General features: G+C 39.8%; 1 protein-coding gene across 3 annotated transcripts in view; it reads right to left on the bottom strand.

Annotated features, from left to right (window-relative positions):
- LOC149548436 (Transducin/WD40 repeat-like superfamily protein) overlaps nucleotides 1–21,455 on the bottom strand; it is a 223,209-nt gene that overhangs the window by 33,513 nt on the left and 168,241 nt on the right. The gene's annotated exons all lie outside the window — the stretch shown is intronic.

Raw genomic sequence — 21,455 nt, 5'->3', positions numbered from 1 at the left:
GACGAATTGGAAACATATAATATTCTTTTATCAGTTGAGGATCACTAGAAAGAGCGGGTTGCTATGAGATTCAAAACACCTGGGACTCACCCGGTTGTATAGCCAAGGAAAAGGGTGTAGAGGTGAGAGAAAGGAATTCGCAATAACATGAAACAGAATCAGATGTGACATAACAATGTGTATCATTTTTAAGGAATCATTTAATAGTTCATGCATGATCATGTTTATTGTTTTCTCCTGCTATCAAGTTGAGTGGTGTGATTAGATACTAGGATGCTTAGTGGCTAACAAGGTGTTCCATGTCTATTCCAGGTAGGAAAGGCCTTTTTAGTTAAAGAAAGTGTAGGAATAAGTTTAAGGTCTGCGGTTGGGAGGTTAAGCCCCTAACAATATTTTCCCTCTCCACAAGATATCAGGAGGTGCATCTGATAAAGATAAGTTGAGCAATTCAAACAACTATCGGTAACAGGTATTTTTATTTTATGATACACACACACACACACACACACACAAGTAGAAGATATGATGGATTGATTTATATCATTGAATTCAGTTATCTATATTATTGAATTCAGTTATCTCCTTTGATGTAAGCAATCTTTCTCGTCAATGTAATTCGTAACTAGTTAGATCGGATAATGTTCCAATTGAATATGAAATATATCTATAAGATTGTTATTTCAGTTTTTCATTTATATGAATAATGATTATGAGTGTATCTTCTAATCTTATGTTATTGCCATAGTTAGCAATGGGAAGAAAAGAAATGATACAGTGGTATCTAATGCCCTAAGTGATATAGTGGTATCTGACGCCCTAAGTGATACAGTGGTATTTGACGCCCTGAATGATCCAATGGTATTTGATGTCTTAATTGATACAGTGGTACCTAATGCCCTAAATAATCCAATGGTATTCGATACCCTAATTGATACAGTGGCATCTGATGCCCTAAATGATCCAATGGTAATTGATACCCTGATTGATACAGTGGTATGTGATGCCCTAATTGATATAGTGGTATTTAATAGTAATCGTCCTTTGATTTTGATATAGTGGTATTGGATGGTAGTCATCACTTGATATTGATATAGTGGTAATTATGGACTAACCTGGGTGTTTGCAGAAGCGTCTCCAAATTGATTTCAGTCTCAAATTCCATGGTATGTAGATTTTAATAGTAAATTTATTGATGGTGTTTTCAATTCTTAGTTATGGAATTTTGTTTAACTAATTTTAACCGTCAATCTCATTCATATGAACATAACTGATTTAATTGTCTTCCTATGAAAATAAAGTAATAATTGTATTTCTTTGAATATGTTAGTTGTTAATTAAGACCCGGAAAAAGCATATGTTACATTATGTTAACAATATTTTCCTCTATTTCATTCTTGAACTATTTATATATTAAGCACGTCAGATTTTGAGTTGCATATCAAGCCCACATTTACGTATTTTAATTACTGCATTTTTTGAACTTTATGACAAGTATTTGTCTCACTACCAATAAACTAAAACTAGCAATAGGAACCACAAAACTCTTATAGTCACGTCAGGGACAATACAGTGATATCAGAGCAGCGAACTTGCTATATAATGGGTGTTCACTTTGAATACATCAGTATAACAGAGAACTACACAAAGTTTAGAGACCCCCACAAAGTCCAGAAGGCAGAACAACAACAGAGGTTACTGGAATACATTTGTTGGTTGAAAGAGTTCCAAACCAGGCTAAAGAAGCTGACAGAGAGGCAAGGGAAAATCACGTTGCTCATGTACTACAACAACTTACACAGGCTATACAGCAGATCAATATCAGGCCTAGAAGACCACAGAGCCATCATAGTGAGGGTGTAAGTGCAGCAAGAACACACTGAGGCATGGGAGTACCCAATTGTACCATGGGTTGACATCTAATGTATGTATTTATTGAACATAATGAGGAGATTGAGGTCTTTAAAGTTAGAGTTGCAGAAGATAATCCGGAAGACGTTAGGACTACATATTCTGAATGGGATTTGTTTCCGAATAATGTCAAAGCAGTCCTAAGTTTTGTTCAATATATGGGACAATGAAGGGAAATAGTGAGAGCAAGCCAAGATAGGAGGCCATGGGGCTTAAACAGGGATTTAAAGCATGCTATGACCAAACTTAACCTACCAGTATTTGATGGCAGCAAAAAAACTACAGCCTGGACATGGATATGTTTCTTACACTAAAACCAATATCTGAAACATAAGCAATTAAGTTTGTTGCTATGCATCTAGATAGACCAGCTCATGATTGGTGGCACCATGGCTTAGTCACTCAAGATCATGGTGTGATTAATTCTTATGAGGAGTTTAGTAACAAGCTGATAAGCAAATTTGCCACAAAAGATATACAAGTTTACTATAGAGAGTTACTTCAGCCTAAGCATAATGGTGCTTTGAATACCATTGATGAAATATAACGGATACTTATCGTGGTCCCTAACATGTCTAAACACATGAAGGTGATGTTATTTGTGGAGGGTTTGAGTGAGAGATGTAAGGGATTTGTCAAAGTGTTGAAACCAAGTATTGTCCAAGATGCAATCAAGATGGCACTTGATCTAGATAGTTCATCTTCAATGGTTCAACCTCCCAAAAAGCTAAGTTACCGATTTGCATTCGAGGACAGATTTGTGGGTTCAGGAAGGAAAGAATTCTCATTTGGGTTCGTGAGTGTATATACATAAGCATTAAATATACAAAAAAAAAAAAAAAAAAAAAAAAAACCCGCAAGTCCTCCTAGGTTCGCTGTAGGTCCTCTTGGGTTCGCCACGGGTCCGCTTGGGTTCACTCAAGTTCGTTGTGAGTTTGGGCAGGGTCTATATTTTGGATTGTGGGTCCACCCGAGTCCAATGTGGACCTGGGCAAACACACAATCCAAAATAAGGACCACAATAGACCCGGGAGGACCCACAATACAAAATAAGGACCTAGTTTGAACCCACAACGTAGACCCGAGCAGGCCCACAATCCAAAATAAGGACCCTGCCCAAACCCACACCGAACCTGAGTGCAAATCCGGAACTAGATCCGGGGTTTGTCTTCAAATGTAAAGCATAAGTTCTTCCTTAGGTAAAAAGACTAATCTGAAGTCCTCAATTTAGAATAAGGATACTCCACCAAAGGGAGATTTTGAGTCAAGGAATGAGCTAAGAAGGAGCTTATGCTTTACATGCAAGGAATGTTGGTCACTGGATCATAAATGCCTTGGGAAGGGTAAAGTTCACTATATTGAAATAGTTTGAGATGATGAAAATGAAGGCAATAAATCTGATGACAATGATGAGGACAATATTCATGATCAACCCCAAGTGGAGAAGGTTGAGACACAAATTTTAGATCAGCCTCCTGCAATTGCCACCCTCTCAAGAGTTCCTACAGGGAGTCTTATCCGTCTTAAGGGAGTAGTCAAAGGGTAGCAAATGGTTTGTTTGGTGGATACATGGGGACACATAACTTCAATACCGCCTTTATAGAAGCAAAAAGAAAATTATAGTTACATGTAATTGCGGTTCCACATTTTGATGTAAAAGTAGGTGGAAATCTTAATTGTTCAGGGATGGTTTCTCATCTTGAGGTTCATCTCGACAGTTACACACTTACTACAAGTTTTTATGTGATGGAGTTAGAAGGGATAGATGCTATTTTGGATGTGGAGTGGTTGCAGACTCTTGGACGATACACTATCGACCATGACTAGAAACAAATTGAGTTTATGAAAGGAGATCACTAAATCATACTCAAGGCTATGACTGATTGGGGTCCCAAGATCATTTCAGCTCATAGAATGGAGTCCATCCTAAGACATGATGATACAGAGTGGACAATACATTGCTTTATCTCCACTAAATCTGTTTCAAACTTAGGACAGCAACATCATATCGATATTTGGTTCGTGCTAGACAAGCACAAGAGAGTTTTTCGTGATATTCCTCCAAGTATACCTCCTGAGCATGGATTTGAGCATGTGTTAGAGTTGGAAGAGGATGTAAAGCTAGTCATCACAACACCTTATCCATTATAAAGAGCAGATAGAGAAGACCATCCAAGAGTTACTTGACATGGGACACATCAGACTAGGCTCCAGTTTGTTTGCTTCATCAATGGTTTTAGTTAAGAAGAAGGATGGGACTCTACCAATATGTATCGACTAAAGGGCACTAAATAAGAGGACTATTAAGAATAGGTACCCCATACCCCATATTGATGAGTTGTTGGATGAGTTACATGGATTCGTCAACTTCTCAAAGATTGATCTTCATTCAGGGTACCATCAGATTAGGGTCCGTGAGGAGAATGTTCACAAAACAGTTTTCAAATGCCATTATGGACACTACGAGTTTTTCGTGATGCCTTTGGACTTACCAATGCCCTTGCCACATTTTAGTCATGCATGAACCATATATTCAATAAACAGTTGCGTAAGTTTGTGCTAGTGTTCTTTGATGACATTCTGATTTTCAGTAGAATATGGGAGGAACATCTAAAACATTTGGATGAGGTTCTGAGCATCCTGAAGCAACATTATTGTTTGATCCAAATGTGAGTTTGGCTTGACAGAGATCGTGTATCTCAGGCACATTATCAAAGCTAATGGAGTTAAGGTTCACCAGGAAGAGATAGAGGCTATCTTGGATTGGTCGCTACTGAAGAATGTTTTAGATATGAGGGGATTTCTTTGGGTTGTGTTCTTATTATAGGAGGTTTATGAAGTTCTTGCAACTTGCAGCACCGCTAACTAATATCTCAAAAGCAGGTTCCTTTAAGTGGTTCACTGATATGGAGGTGGTTTTTAATAAGGTCACGAGGGTGATGAGTATGTGCCTAGTATTGACACTACCATATTTTACCAAATCATTCACCTTGGAGAGTGACACTTCACATGACAGGATAAGGATGGTATTTATGCAAGATAGACATCCTATTATGAAGGGAGTTACAACAGGTTAAAAAACATGTTGAAAACAAAATTACGGATTCGCAATGGCTGGAATACGCAAAACTATTATATGAGAGACCAAAGGGTGAAGCTTCACTTCCTATAATCAGCAACTTGGTTGAATTATTCTCTGTTGAAGACATTAACCTGGGCATAAGGATGTTACCGAGCGGAAAAGCTCAAGATATTGATGGGCTGCAAGCAGAACTTCTAAAGTGGGGGACAGATTTGTTGGCTCCATACATCAAGAGCATTTTTAACAAGGTCACACAAGGTTGCTTTCCCACTGATTGGACCACCAACATAGTTATCCCTCTTCATAAGAGCCAGAATGTCAACAACCCTTCCAATTACCGATCATGGTGAATCCTCTTTTGGGCAAGCTCTACAGGAGTATGTTAGAACCATAGTTCCAAGAATCACGGCGATTCACGCGATTCATGCGATTCGGTGATTCGATTCAAGCCAAACAAGTTTTTGTGAATCGGTGAATCGAATCAACGATAAAGGGTTTATGAAATAAGTTACTCACTAAATTTCAAGGGTTTCTTTAATTTGCCGATTCATGGCCGATTCACGATTTGATTAAGCCTTGCCGATTCCGATCCAATTTTGATTCTTGTTACTTTGGTTAGAACGTAGAATTAGCCGTTGGGTAGAAAAAGAGGAAAAAAGAGCAAAAGGGCAAACAGGTTTTAGACCAAAACACTCCACCATCGATCGCTATATTACTCTAAGATATCTCATTAAGAGAGTGTGGGAGAAAAAGGGAGAGGGGGCTTTTTGCTGCTTTGTTGACTTTAAGAAAGCTTTTGATACCGTCCCTAGGGATAAACTATGGAATAGAATGGAAGAATTGGAAATTCCAATAGAATACAGGGTTGTTGTTTATAAGCTTTATGAACAGGTTAAAGTGAAAATTAGAACCAAAGAGGGCATGTCAGAGTTCTTTGGAAGCAACGTCGGGGTCAAATAGGGTTGTCTGTTGTCCCCTACCTTGTTTGGCCTCTATATTGATAAGTTGGAGGAATGGCTAAACAAAGCCAATAGAGAAGGAATTCAGCTAGTTGATTATGTGATTAGGCTACTTCTATATGCCGATGACCTTATCCTTATTGCTAAATTGCCCATCGGTTGAGGGAACATTTAAGTAATTTAGAAGCCTTTTGCATGGAGGTCGAGATGCAATTCAAAACCTCTAAGACTAAGATCATGGTTTTTTCTTTGAAGAAAAGAAAGTAGCAACTTACTTTCATATTTCAGGGTAACGCTTTAGAAATTGTGGAAGAATACAAGTATCTAGGGATTGATTTCCATTATCAGCTAGGTTGGGAGACATGCAGATCAAAAAGAATATAGGTGGGTTGGAAGGCTTGTTACCTTCTTCAGAACAGGTGCTAGAAAGTAGAGTTATGGGATTGGAAGACTAGGAAAATCCACTGTGGGTTGTCGGTGATTTCGGTTGTTCTTTATGGAAGTGAGGTATGGGCCAACAGCGTATCGAACCACAAATGGTGACAAATAGAAAGAATACAAAAATATTTCATTACCACTAACCTCAAAGTCAAGTCAACAGTTCCCTACGAGATTCTTTTGGCGGAGGTAGGCATGTTCTTGGTGGAGGCCTCAGCAATTATACAATTGCTGACGTATCTAAAAAGAGTGGGTAAAATGGATATACATCGTTGGCCTAGCATGGTTGTTAACGAGGAGCTAGACCATCAAAAGAGGACATGGAAGAAACAAAACAGCAAATGGTTCAACAAATGGAACATTGACTACCAAGAGTGCCCAAAAACCAACTTAGAAATTAAAAATGGGTGGTAGAAAAAATCAGGTTTGTCATGTGGACAAACCAGATAGGCAGGAAAAAAGCTTACCATGTCAAAGAATTTAACCCCACCTGCGAACATGGCGAAAAAGAATACTTAGGAGCCGATCTCAAAGGAAAGGCAAAAAATTTAATCGCCCAATTGAGGTCTAGTTCACACCATTTGAGATGTGAAATTGGCAAATAGAAGGTCCCTAAAGAAGAGTGGGAGGACAAAATTTGTAGGCTGTGCAACAAGGGAGTGGTGGAAATGGAATGGCATTATGTCAAAGATTGTATCGCATATGAGGATATTTGCAACCAACATAAGGACACTTTACAGGTGAACAGCATAAAAGATCTTTTTGAGGGGCCAAGACTTCACAAGGGGCCATCTTACTTACGCAGATCCACAACAAAAGGGATAGCTTGGAGAAATCTCAGCAGACTGATTAATGGGTCTTCTTTTGGTCCCTTAGACCGTTGGTCTCATAAACGTCATTAAAAATATTTCATCCATTCATTCATTGCATATGACACCAGGAAATTGAAAGATCGTGAAAAATATTCCACCTATGATAAGGAGATGCCAGCTATCATGCACACTCTAGCTAAATTCAAACAGTACTTGGTGGGTGGACGTTTTGTAGTAAGGACTGATCATGACAACCTATGTTTTTCCTTTGCCTAGAAAGAGTTGAATGAAAGGAAACAAAAGAGGATCAGCAAGATCTAGGCTTACAATTTTGACATTGAGTTCATCAAGGGAAAGAACAACGTAGTAGAAGATGCATTATCCAGGGCACCAGCTAGTGCTTCTTGTTGTGCTATGTCATAGATTTTAGTCAATTAGAAGTCTCAACTATTGGTTGAGTATTCCAAGAACACTTTTTCTTGTGAAAACATGGATGGTCAGATTCCAGATGACAAATACAGAGCTATAGATGATGAGATCTATTAGATTTCCACAATCCATGCTAATGCTTTCAAATTTCTGGATTTGATTGTGTACAATTTTTTTACATCAACGTTTCGGATCATACTACATGATCCATCATCATCATGTTCTTTTCTCTCTAGCATCCTGATGATGGATCATGTAGTATGATCTAAAACGTTGATGCAAAAAAACTATACACAATCAAATCTAGAGATTTGAAAGCGTTATAGATGATGCTATCTATTACAAAAACAGGATCTATTTGGTCCTTGAATCCAAACTTGAGGAGCAAATTTTGCAAACCATTCATGATAATCCAGCAGTAGGTCACCTAGGATACTTGAAGACATACAAACTAGTTACCTCAAGGATGATGTTTTACTACATGTTTAGGAATGTGTAACCTGTCAATATAACAAGTCAGAGCATGTTTATCGAGCTGATTTATTGCAGCCCCTACCAGTTCTTGACCATAAATAGGAAAGCATAACCATGGATTTCATCACAAGGCTTCCAAAGGTGAAAGGTGAGGAGATCATATTTGTAGTGCTTGATACATTGATGAAATATGCCCACTTCTTTGCACTCGCAGCTGATTGGGAAGCCTTTGAAGTAGTTGCATAATTCTCCAGAGAGATATTCAGGCTGCATTGTCTTCCTAAAACCATAATCAGTAATAGGGACAGTAAGTTTCTTAGGATCTTTTGGCAAGAGTTATTCAAATTTGTTGGGACACAACTCACACCTAGCACTAGTTACCATCCTCAAACGGATGGGCAGACAAAGAAAATGAATAAATGGATTGAGGGGTACCTCCACAATTATATTTTAGGACAACAATGAGCTTGGCTCAAATGGATCGACTTGGGAGAATACTATTACAGTTTGACTTAACACATGTCTATTGGCATGTCTCCTCTCAAGGGTCTCTACAATTTTGAACCGTTGCCTTTCAATGATTTAGCCTTGACTGATAGTCGGTCACCATTGGCTAAGGATTAGTTAAAAGAGCAATAGGATATCCTCACAACCCCTAACGAAATAATGTCGTGGGCCCAGAACCAGCAAAAGATCTATGTTGATTGCCATGGGACTGAGCAATCTTTTGAGGTTGGGGATTTGGTGTTCCTACACCTCAAGCCCTATCGACAAGGTTCAATAAAGAATTGTGGTACAAAGAAGCTTCAACCAAGATTTTATGGGCCCTATAGAGTGTTTAGAAGGATTGGGGAGGTTGCCTATGAGCTGGAGTTGCCAGATGACAATAACATACATAATGCCTTCCATGTCTTATAAATCAAAAAGACCATTGGACAACATATTGTGAGTTCACCGGGGCTGCCCCCAATCAAAGGCATTGGAAGATTACAACTAGTTCTTATTGAGGTGCTAGAGACTAGGGAGAAGCAAGGCCAGGACCATTAAAGAGTACTTAATTTGTTGGAAAGGGCTACCCCATTAAAAATGCCTCATGGGAGTGGGAGCACATTCTTCAACATCTAGCTTTGTGATTGTTGGAGAGCCAACAATCCCGGGAAGGGAAGACTATCATGTCCCCTCGGTCCCTTTAACACCTCATGCCCATCACTAGCTTATTACTCCATCCTAATAGGTTAGCATGTTTCAGTGGAATGGTGATGGGGGGAGATAAAAACTTAATCCTAAGCTACCATTGAACTCCCCAATGACTCTGTAGTTCCACCTTTTTTTTCTCCTAATCATAGTTCATGGAATCATTCAAATTCCCTCCATGACAGTTAGCACTTTGTTTTCCTCTTGGGCAGGCATTTGAGTTTTGTAACGCCTTTGCTATCTAATGAATTTTCAACAAGATAGTTGGAGATTACATCACGAATGAAGAGAATTGTTGAGGTTAAATATTATTGCTCATCACTCTATGAAGAATGAAAACCCTTCACTCTGTGACTACAACGATATCCCCTTTCACCTTATATCTAAATCAATTCACTAATCCCTATTTCTATTTGTAGTGACACCATTCTCAAGAGACACAGTTGTGGGATGACATTATTTGCAGTGAAGTCAATCGCAAGTTCTAGAAAAGCATTCATGAGAGTGGAGCACATATCACATAAAGTTTTACCTCTAGCAAAGACAAAAAAGGGAGTGGTCATATGAAAGAAGCCAAGAGCGTTGTGTAGCTTTTAAAGGTTTACTGTTTTAGACATTACAAATCTGGAGCGGCAAAGCAGCAGCAACAGCCAAATCCAAGTCAAAAGAGATAGAGATGGATACCATCCCTTCGTCAAGCTTTTCTTCAACTGCTTCCATTGAACACCTCATGGACCAGCTGAAGACCCAGATTACCCAGGCATGTGCCCAAGAATAAATTGGGTTAGAGAACTTGGGGTCTAGGGATTCAATCACGGGTTGCATGACGAAGAAATAGAAGTTTAAAAGGAATAATGTCGAAGTCTTGTTTTAATACGTCACCTTAACAACCATCCATGATAGCATCATTGCTATGCACAAATACGTTTTCTTTTCATCTATTAAAGTTTGCAGGTTATATTTTCTTTTATCATAATGAACAGGATTTTCTTTTTGTGAGTAGTAGATCTATATGTTATCGTGACGTGTCTCTTGTTTTGCTTCAGTTGATTTGTGGTAATGTTTTTTTTTTTTTAAGGACTAATATTTGTTAAGATCCCCATGGTTTGAACTTGGAGTCAAGAAAGCGCCCTTTCAACCATGGTAGTCGCAAGGCAACTCTGTCTCATTATTTTCTCCCAGGGCTTGACTTATCATATGTGGCCTTTGGACATGTCGGCTCAAATCATTTCCTCCAATCCAAGATCATAGTCTCAACAGCCATGGCGGACAATGAAGTGGACGTGGCCTCAACTCCGAATAAGAGAACATTCAAGAAGTTACTTTCAAAGGTGTTTTAATAAAAGACAATTGTATTTGTCTGTAGCGGTGCTTGTCAAGATTAATTTCTAGGAATCAAAGTTGGCTTCATTTTATTTATCCAAGCAGCCTCTAGCTTGTCTTCGATAAATCAACGTGTCCTCATTAATTGTTCGACTTATCTCACTATTTGTCTTTCAATTCATGTTAAAGTCATGATCGCATAAGAAGATCAAATGTCTTTTGCATTTGGTCATAATCACTCATTTTTGAAGAATCCTTCTGACAAAAAATCAAGAGTCAAATGTGGCCTTTGGAACAGTTCCACATTATCCAAGTACCACATTATCAAGGAGGTGGTGTTACTTGTCAAAATGGCCCTAAGAAATGTTGACCAACTATCGGAAATTATCGTAATCTCAATTCTCTGAAAAGTGTGATCCGCGGCTAATGTATTTTCTCAGGATGAAAAGTCTAGTGGTCTTCAACTATCCTGAAAATTATATTCAATATCTTACAAGAAGACAAAGTATTTTGTTATGGTGAAGATTATTGTGCGCTCAAAATTTCAATGATTGTTCTTGATCGCATCAAAAGATATGAACGATCATCTCTGCTCATGTATTTGCATTGAAATCAATCATTTTATGTGTCCATTGCAAATAGAAAATTTTTGGATTTGCTTAAGACTCTAAAGCCAGAAATTGTGAGGGCGTTAGAACCCTGGAAGTTGCTTTTCGTTACAAAGGTAGAAAAGATTGAATCTGATTACTTGAAATATGGCATCGTATTATCTACCAGAGGAAGCAATCGCAGGGGGATGAAGGCATTTTTATGGCTCCAAGGATGTGACCAGAGGATATACATCGAATGGCATAGATTACTGTGGAGATACTCTATCAAAAGATTGTATGCCTGGCTCTTGGACTTATTATTGAGCAAAGAGCTGATTTGAAAACATTGGTGAATTTATGTGTGCAAAAGAGATAAGTATCCTTGAGTATTAATTTGTATATATTGGTTTCTACTACGATAGATATTATCAGGTTTTTAATGTTTATCTTGGTTGCATTCATTACTTCTAGTGTTGTATATGGTTGCATGCATGATCAAGGCAATTATTCTTCAAATAGATAAGTATTCTGACTTATATATTTGGGATGAATGTTTAGGTTTTTATCGTAGGATGCAACAAGTAATGAGATGAGGATGTTAATTTAATAATACATACTCAAAGGGAGACGTATTAGATTAAGAGGGACTATTTATGGAATCCAAATAGGTTTTGAGACTTTTAACGGAAATGAGTCTTAACTGTGATTGCATGTCTTGTTGATAGTGAGTTCTTATTCATAATGAGTTAGCATGGACAATCTAATAACTCTTTCACTATGGAAGTGATCATCATGTGGAGCGAATCCATGATGACATCACATGGAGAGAATTCGTGATGGGAGTTGGATGTCATGTTGAGAGATTCCATGACAAATCACATTGAGAGAGTCTGTCATAAAATGTTGATTATAAACCTTACTAACTTATCATGTTGAGAGATTCCATGACAACATCATGTTGAGCGAATCCGTGACGATAGTTGATTATTATTTTTTATGTTGAGAGATTCTATGAAACTTTTCCATGTGATAAGATTCTATCATTGACATATTGGTTGCAGCCTTGTGTGATTGATCAGCTAAAGATCTCTCTCTAGCTAAGAGGGAGTGTTGAAGATGGTAGCTTGGACAGAGATCTTTATCTCTATAAATATGGATGTTATTACTGTTATAGTCACCTTCAGCTGAAAAAGGCACTTATGATTAAATTGTAATATTAAATATAATGGCATGTGTCATTCAACATGCATTAAGGCATGAAAATACGAAGATTTGTAATTAAGAGTTAGGTTTTGCGAAACTGGTAAGACCTTCAATTGGAATGCGAAGAGTCTCTCGTTAAGTTATATATATTGCATCAAGCGATAGGCATTGTACACTTGAACTTTTATGATCAATAAAATGATATTTTTGTTGTGGCTAGGTTTTTCCCTTCATTCTAGAAGGGTTTTCCTAGGATATTTTTGGTGTTTATTGTTTTAGTTTTGACTCCTTATTGTTGTTTATCATCTTTAGTTTTCTGGCTCAAGATTCAACAGTTTTTACATACACATAATTAGGCCCATGGAAGATCTTGCTTCCAATTGTGACAAATATCCATACTTTAACCCTTCATCTTTTAAGAGGATTGCTTCAATAGGCAAAATTTAGCAAAGTCATTGCTAGTACTTTAAGACTAGCTCACTTCTTTCCATCAACATCTCTATTGGTAAAGTACCTGTTCTCATGTATTTCTTGCATATTCCTCCGACTCCTTACTTTGAAGGAGACCACAACCAAAGCTGCTAGAATGGAGCAAGTTTAGTATCGCCCGAGAAAAAGTGGCTCAACTTTGACATTATTTTTTCATAAAAGTGCGGGAGCTGACTTATTTTGGTCCTCAGTTGGCCGAAAACAAAATTCCTATTGGGACCTTGACAAGGAAACATTTAATGAATGGCATTTAAAAAATTGGTAATGTCGGCCGACTAGATGGTCTCGGCGGTGTTTCTATAGCCGATGGAATGACTGTCGTTAGTGTTTTGTATTTTGTAGCCGACGGGTAAATAGTTTGTAGCGGACATAATGATTGTGGCCGATGGACTCCTTCGGGAAGGTTCGGCGGATAGTATTTATATCCCTTCTGGGATCATTGTAAAGCATCATCTTCTATTACTAATATTATGAAGCATAATGTATGTCTCGCATATGCGAATATAATTCTGCTATTCTGTTCCATTGTTTGTATGTGTTGATTTCTTTACCAGTACAGTAAACATTTGGCATTGTTGCCTTATGAATTTGGAAGGTGGGAAGAATGAAGATTAATGCCAAATCAGCTTAACAAGGATCGGAATAAAGTCAAGGGAAAAGATGGAATCCGTACTGCGCAAGAGAATTTAATTCTGGCACAGCAAGCCGAACGCCGACGAAGATTTCAGAAGATTGCTGACGGAAACCAAAGAGCCGAAGAATTGTTGGAGGAGACTCGGCAGCAGGTGGAATTGGTGGAAGAAGCACGGGAGGAGTTCTTGAATTTGTGTTCGCCGAGGGAAGAAAATTCAGACGGAAGAGCATCAACTCGCACGGCTCGCAATGCCAAGGGAGCACGAGCGTGGAGTGACCTCTTCGTCTGGGATAGACTTCCACGGGAAACAACTTCAGAAGATCCTTCTTCTTCACCAAGGTTCACAGTTGTCAACACCTCTGGTGTGGGAGTGCAGACCGCCGATATGGGATTTCAGACCGCCGGTATGGGAGTGCAGACCGCTGGTGTGAGAGTGCAGACCGCCGGTGTGGGAGTGCAGACCTCCGGTGTTGGAGTAAACAGCGCTAGTGTTGCAGGGCCCAGTAACGCCTCTCTACCAAACTTAGTTGTCATGGCGGGACCCAAAGAAAAGCTGTCGAAGTTTGAGGGCGATGGTACAGCCGACCCCATTCGACATTGTAAGACATGTGAGACGATTTGGCAAGCAAATGGAATCACAGATGCCAACGAATGGGTCAAGCAATTTTCGGCAACCCTACGGGGTGTGGCGATTGATTGGTTTTCAGATACAGATCTACAAAAACTAAATAGCTGGGATAACATTAAAAAGGAGTTCTTGGCAAAATTTAAACTCTTGCGGGATGATAATGAAATCGTAGCAGAGATTTTCAATACCAAATAGGGGAAGCACGAAACTGTCCGCGTCTACGCCAGGAGATTAAAAGACTTAATAAACAAAATGGAAAGCAAGCCGGCGGACGGATTGCAGAAAAGATGGTTCGTGGATGGCCTACTCTCGAAGTTGCGGAGGAAAATGAAAATTGTGCCACCGTCGTCATATGCGGACGCATATAACAGAGCACTGAACCTTGAAAGTGAGCAGAAGACAAAGAAGAAGAACACTAGCTCATCTGATTCGGATGACGACGAGCCTGCCGGAGGTGATAGCAGCGACGAGGAAGGCAACAATAAGAAGGTTCGTGCCCTCCAGAAGGACATGATCCGCATGATGAAGGAGTTTAAAAACATGCAGAAGGAGCCAAAAGGCAGTGAACTGTGGTGCACGGAGTGTAAGACCGACGGTCATACTAAAGGATCGTGTCCAAAGAACCAATTTTGTGACATTTGTCTGATCATGGGCCATTCGACAAAAGACTGCCCCTTTAACATGAAGCAAGAGGATCTCCGCAGGTGCTTCTTACATAGGAGGCTTCCCCGTCAGGCAGTAGCGGAAATACGAATAGCGCAGGTGCCACATTTGTAGGGTACATGAATAATAACAGAGGGCAAAATAACAACAATGCGAACAATAACAATAATAATGGGAGCTGAAGTCGAACCCAATATGATGCAAACAGACGGCCGATTGTTCAATGCCGAGCATGTAATTTGTGGGGTCATTTTGCGCGGGATTGTACAGCAACAAACACACCGAAATTATTATGCAGATGGTGCGGACTCGGCAATCACGAAGATTCCAAGTGTCCAAAGTCTGGAGTAAACTTGATCACTGTTGGCACGAATGTAGAGGAGGTTCTGGCAATTACATAGAGGCAAGCGGAGGAAAAAAGAAAATTGGGGGAAATGCAGGCAGAAATTGGAAAGGCATCGTCGGCAGGGACATCTCAGTTGAAGGACATCACCGGCAACTTGGCAAAGAACTTCGCAAAACAAAACATTGTACGACAGATCTTACAAACGGAGATATCGGTCAAGATAAGTGACCTCCTTCTCACAATGCCCCAGTTACGGACGGCTATTCTGAATCATACCCCGTTTTCGAAAGCAATGGAGGACACAGGAAGGGACAGTAGGCAAGTGCTGACAACAGACCCAATGCTGCTGGCACTCACATCCGGACGACATCCGACAATCTTCGAGATGGGGATTTTGGGAAATGTTTTGACAAACACAATTGTCGATGGAGGGTCCGACGTGAATGTGTTGCCGGAGGATACTTGGAAGAAGTTGGGAAAGCCCATGTTGTGGCCACCTACATTCCAGTTGCTCACGGCAGACCAACACGGGATCAAACTGTTAGGAACCTTGAGGGTGCAACCGGTAACCATTGGTATGCAACCATTTTTATTGGATTTCGTAGTCATTCCATTGAAAAGAAAAGGATATGATGCTATTCTAGGACGAGATTGGTTGGTGCAAGCAAAAGTAAAACATGATTGGAAACGAAATACCCTATCAATGGAGTGCGGAGGCAAAAGATTCATAATTGACCTGCACACACAAATGGTAGGTGAGGAGGCAGCATCGTTAGACTCAGAAGGTGAAGGCGACAGTGACGACGAAAAATATGATGATGAAAGAAAGAGGAGAATGGAACCGAACGACGAAGGAGTATTAACACTAGAAGGAGGATCAAATGATGACGACCTAGACTCGGTGAATGGCCTTTACCACTGGCAGATAGAAGACTACGAATTGTTTCCGAGTTGTAATATGCTAAGGGTCGATGAAGGTGAGAAAAAAGAGGAAAATGAGTGTCTGAAGGAATACCGAGCAGCGGAAGAAGGAAAGACGGTTATGCCTGAAGCTGAGGGGAAGAACATACAGTCCAAACCCAGAAAAAAGAAAGATTCCACCATTCGGTACACGGTGAACGGACCGCACAGGAGGAAATGAACGCATCGCACCATAAAATTATTTGAAGGGTACCGACAACAAGGAAATAAGCTAGATGCACGACGACCACAGGCACAGTGGGCGACGGAGGTAACACAGAACGGACATAAGGCGTGGCATGACAAACTCAGTAGGTTTCAGCCGGGGCAGTTGGTACTCAAGTACGACGGTCGGGATGAAATCAAACAGGAAAGGTTTAAGGCAAGATGGGTTGGACCATATCAGACCCGGGAGGTCGACGACAATCGGGTGATAAAATTGGAGACATTGGACAAGCAAGAGGTGCCTTCGGTAGTCAACAGATTTAAATTGCAAATATATGGTGTCAGGAAGACTCTGTCGCTGTCACAGAATGGCCAGCTGACTCCGTCCTCGTTGCAGAATGGCGACGCCTGGAGGCAAAATTGAGGTGCTGTTTATTTATTTAATTTAAAAAAAAAAAAAAAAATTGGCTAAAAAAGAGAAAAAAAAAAGAAGTAAGCTGAGCAGGCCGCGGGAAACTCTCTTCAGGAGAGACCCCGCGGGCAACTCTCAACTCTTCGCGGGAGAAGCCCCACACGCACATACTGAGTGGGCCGCAGGCGAGCGACTCTCCGCGGGCAAGCTGAGTAGGCCGTGGGCGGGCAACTCTCCGTGGGAGAGTCCCGCAGGCACATGTTTGCCGGTAACTCTCCGCAGGAGATAGCCCACGGGCAAAGGTCGACTCCCTCCCGCCTGTCTTGTTTGTGGAAGCAACCCGCAGGGTTGTTTTAAAACCACGAACTTCACAATTTCTTTCAGCGCCCACAGACCTTTGGTGCATTCGTGATCTAAGGTGCGTATCTGGTAATTTGTGATGAAGTAATGGGCACGGAGAAGGAACAAGGGTCATCATGTTATGCAATCTGCCTGCCAGCTAAGTTGTCGTGGGAGGAACAGAGCACTTTTTGCCGTCACCAGCAACTAAAGGATTCTGCAACTCTCTGCCTGGATGATTATGACATAATCGGTCACTGCAGAAATCTCTTGAGCATTGTAAATTTTCTTTTGGGCATTGCCGTGTGTCTTCTACTGTTTTCGGGATTTTGAAGCCCGACATTTGAAGTCGAGTTGGGAACATCGATTAACAATTGAGAGGATTTGGGTACTGCTCGTTGCGGACAATCGAGAACTTGTAGAGAGTCGGAACAGATGTAAGAAGCACAGTAGCAGACAAACAGAAGCAGAGGGGTTGCTAAAAAAAAAAAGACGACAAATTCAAGTTGTTCAGAATGAGTGACAGATAATGCCAAAGGGAAGGGGAAGCATCAATGGTTGCCAGAAAGAGCGTAGAATCAGCAGAAAATGATAGAAATGGTGTGTTCCGTGCAATTTTGTGTGGATTTCGAAGTGCTAATTTGGTCTTGCCCCTCGACCCTGCCCTGTACTACGACAGGGAGCACACCTGGGGCACTGCACTAGGACCCCACAGGGGCGTTGCCCCTCGATCCCGCCAGGGGCGTTGCTCCTTGGACCCCCAGTCGTTGCGGATATCAGTCGTGGGAGTCTGAACAGTTGAGAAGAGTTGAAGTTGCTGCAGGCATGGACTGTCTGTGTACCAGAGGCACTGGGAATAGGTGTTGGCCAGGAGGCTGTCTTGGTGGATGCGTAGAGAGCTCAGGAGGAGCTGATCATCCAGTTGGAGGCAGTGCAGCGACACTTGGCTCAGGGTACCGAGGAATTGAAAACAGAGAAAGCAACACGGGTGGCTATCAAGGTCAGCTTGAGGAGACAGTATTGTGTTAGTAGAGGCTACAGATGTAACGGGATGAATATGGAAGTGATGTGACAGAAGCAAATTTTTCTTGTTGTAGTCACTTTGTTAATGTATTTTGTTTGTTAATTTGTCTCAGATATTTTGTTAGTCATCAGGAGATGACTTTTCTTTTTGGGGGGGATGGTGTCAGCCGACTAGATGGTCCTGGCGGTGTTTCTATAGCCGATGGAATGACTGTCGTCGGTGTTTTGTATTTTGTAGCCGACGGGTAAATAGTTTGTAGCGGACATAATGATTGTGGCTGACGGACTCCTTCGGGAAGGTTCGGCGGATAGTATTTATATCCCGTCTGGGATCATTGTAAAGCATCATCCTCTATTACTGATATTATGAAGCATAATGTATGTCTGGCATATGCGAATATAATTCTGCTATTCTATTCCATTGTCTGTATGCGTTGATTTCTTTACCAGTACGGTAAATAGGTAATACATTGCCTCAGCAGCTACTGTTATGTTTCACAGGACATATTTTAATGTCTGAGCATGGAATATTTATGCAAGCAAATGAGAATTTTCCTTATTCCCAAACTTAACTGTCAGCTTAATATTTGATTTTTAAGTCAAAAGTGATAATTCTAATGCTTTGGCAAAGTATTAAATCTAATATTCAATTATGGGTTGGGCACATGTGGTGAGATTTTAATCATTTTTGGGCATTCATTATGTATATTAAAATATGTTAGCCGATATACATAGCTATTGACAGGTGTTTCTTATAATGTGAAACCTTAAGATGAATTCCTATGCGAACTAACATTTGCATTGCTAATGTTTCTAAATAAATCTTGTCACAACGAATGTGGTGGAGCCGGAATAATGCTTTAGAGTCCAATTTTTAATTCGTGACTATTGGAAACAACATGGAAAGACTGGTGTTGTAACTGTGTGAAGTTATCTTTTCCTGATAATCCAAGAGACTAGCGCTATAGCCATATTAAAGAAGTTATAAAAACTATTCATATGGGAATAGACTAGGACAGAGGAATGAACGGGTTTGTTTTCTAAACTTTGGAGCATTTAATATTTGGCAGCAAGACAAAGGTTTTAATGTGTCATATATTTTTGAAGGAAATGAAAAGTCTATATTGTTGTGAATGGGAAATAATCACAGCCAATAAATAATTCCATAATACTACAAGAAGCCAAATTTATCAAATGGAGGAATTTGTTTGGAAGTTGAGCTCACAGTCACACATTGTAATGTACATCTTGGGCTGAGAACATAGCAATGTTTGCAGAGGATTTTTTTAACGTCAGGGATAAGGAGCTAGTTGATGCAATATTCTCAGAACTTTCAAAATGAAAGCATTTGAGATAGACAAAGTAGATTAAATTTTGGAATAGTTGGATGAGTTCACATGCAGTAGAATCATAGAAGGGACTGAAAGGGTACAGAAATTGGACTTTTTGAATAGATTGGTAGTTAACAGAGATTGTATCACACTTGCATTCAGAGAGAAATCAAGGTTCTACAGTTGTATGTGCTCCTGCATAGTACAGTGTCATTATAGGTTTCGCAAATGTACTGGGATGCCTGCAACTGAGTAGAAAAAGCATCTGTATTAGTGTCAATTCTTCTCAAGCTACTGGAGATTACAACATGTTAGAGGCACAAACCATTTAGCATTCTTTATACTAAAAGCTGAGAGATTCAGATCAGAAAATCCAGAGCTTGAAGTGAAAGCAATGTGAAACTTTTACACCATCTTGTCACTGTTTGTTTCACTAATTGTTTGCCAACTGTTTGATCAGATACCAAGATAGTCGAGTGGGTAAGAAAGTACACATTGAGACAATGGCAAATATGAATAACAATTTTTTCTCCAGAGAATTCAATAACACTTTTAACTCATGAACAAACAATAGACCTACAGAAAGAAAAAGCAGTTGGAAATGGGCTCTATATAAATGGGTTCAAATTGGATTCCATGAAATCCTTAGAAGGTATACTTTTGAATTTGGAAGAGGTGGATACAAATCTATCCAGAGTGGACCAATCTGATTGGAGGCTATTAAATTGGGTCTTCCAACCTTCTATAATTGCCTTAGTTCAGCACAGGTTAATGGAGCATCCATGAGAAGATGTGAAGTTAATTGTTGTGACTTGCCTAAGAGAGATTACGGATAACGATTCCTATTACACTTAACGATGATAGCACATTGAAGAAGGTATTACAATTGATTCTGGATTTGTTTATATGGACTACACAACATCAAGGCCCCTATCTTTGGTGAGAAGGTGAAGATCTTAGAACTCGTGCCAAAGACCAGATTTTTTATTCTCATGTTAGATCTTGGTTGAGAAGAAATGATTCTACAGTTGATACAATGTCTCTTAAGGGAATACAGGAAACATCAATCAGACAATGTGAGAGCTTGCATTAAAACCATCATGTTGTTAATCCTAGATGAGGATGATGACGTAAAAAGCAATTACAATCAAATTTGCTGGCTATATGGAGAAGGGCAAATAGAATCTCACCCATGGCTGACGAACTTGGGGAGGGATTGACTGAACATTTGACAGGTTCAAGGAATATATGACTGAAAATGAGCTAATACTAGCAAGTGTACGGGTTGCAGGATCTCTGGAAATGAGCAAGAACCTAATGAGAAGAGATCAGACCTTATTTTTTATGAACATCTCTTAATCTCATTGTGGAGCCAATAAAGAAGAACTAATGCAGCCAAACATTGGTAAGGACATAGAAGCATATATAACTGAAGACTTGATTAATGAGGAACAAATTGAAACAAATACACTTGAAAGCAAATCGGATGACTTCCAACAAGCTGAGGATAATATTACGGAAGAACCCATTGGTACAAATGAGAAGTGTTCTAAGCTCTTAATTGGTGAATTGTTAGTTACTATAAACAAAACTAGTGAAGAGGAAAATTCCCTCGATGAATCTATCTATGAACATGATGCTATTCCATTATCACTTCATGAAGAGTCCATGACACCAACTATAGAAGCAATCAAGTATGATGATGAAATTGCTCCAGCAGTTGAGGACAAATCAGAAAATGTGATGTGTCATAGCCCTTACTCCCTAGGTGATATTTGAACACAAACCTTTATCACTGCAAGATTTGATGGATAGGTTTGTAGTTAGGAAAGAAAACCTTTTACAAGTGTTAACAAGGGCAGATAACTCTCACAAGTTCATTAAAGAACCTATGTGGAAAACTCAAAGTGATGAAAGGCGACAAGGTTTTTGTAATGTCCCCTGCTGGGACTTTACTTAAATATTTCTCTATTAAGCTATTAGGAGACTTATTTCATATATATTCTCCATATTTCATTACAGTTTTTTTATGTGGAATCACTAGTACGCAACT

The sequence above is a fragment of the Cupressus sempervirens genome, chromosome 7, assembly GCF_028749045.1.
Source record: "Cupressus sempervirens isolate cs-2001-9-10 chromosome 7, ASM2874904v1, whole genome shotgun sequence".
NCBI lineage: Eukaryota > Viridiplantae > Streptophyta > Pinopsida > Cupressales > Cupressaceae > Cupressus > Cupressus sempervirens.
This window is presented reverse-complemented; position numbering and strand designations above follow the sequence as displayed.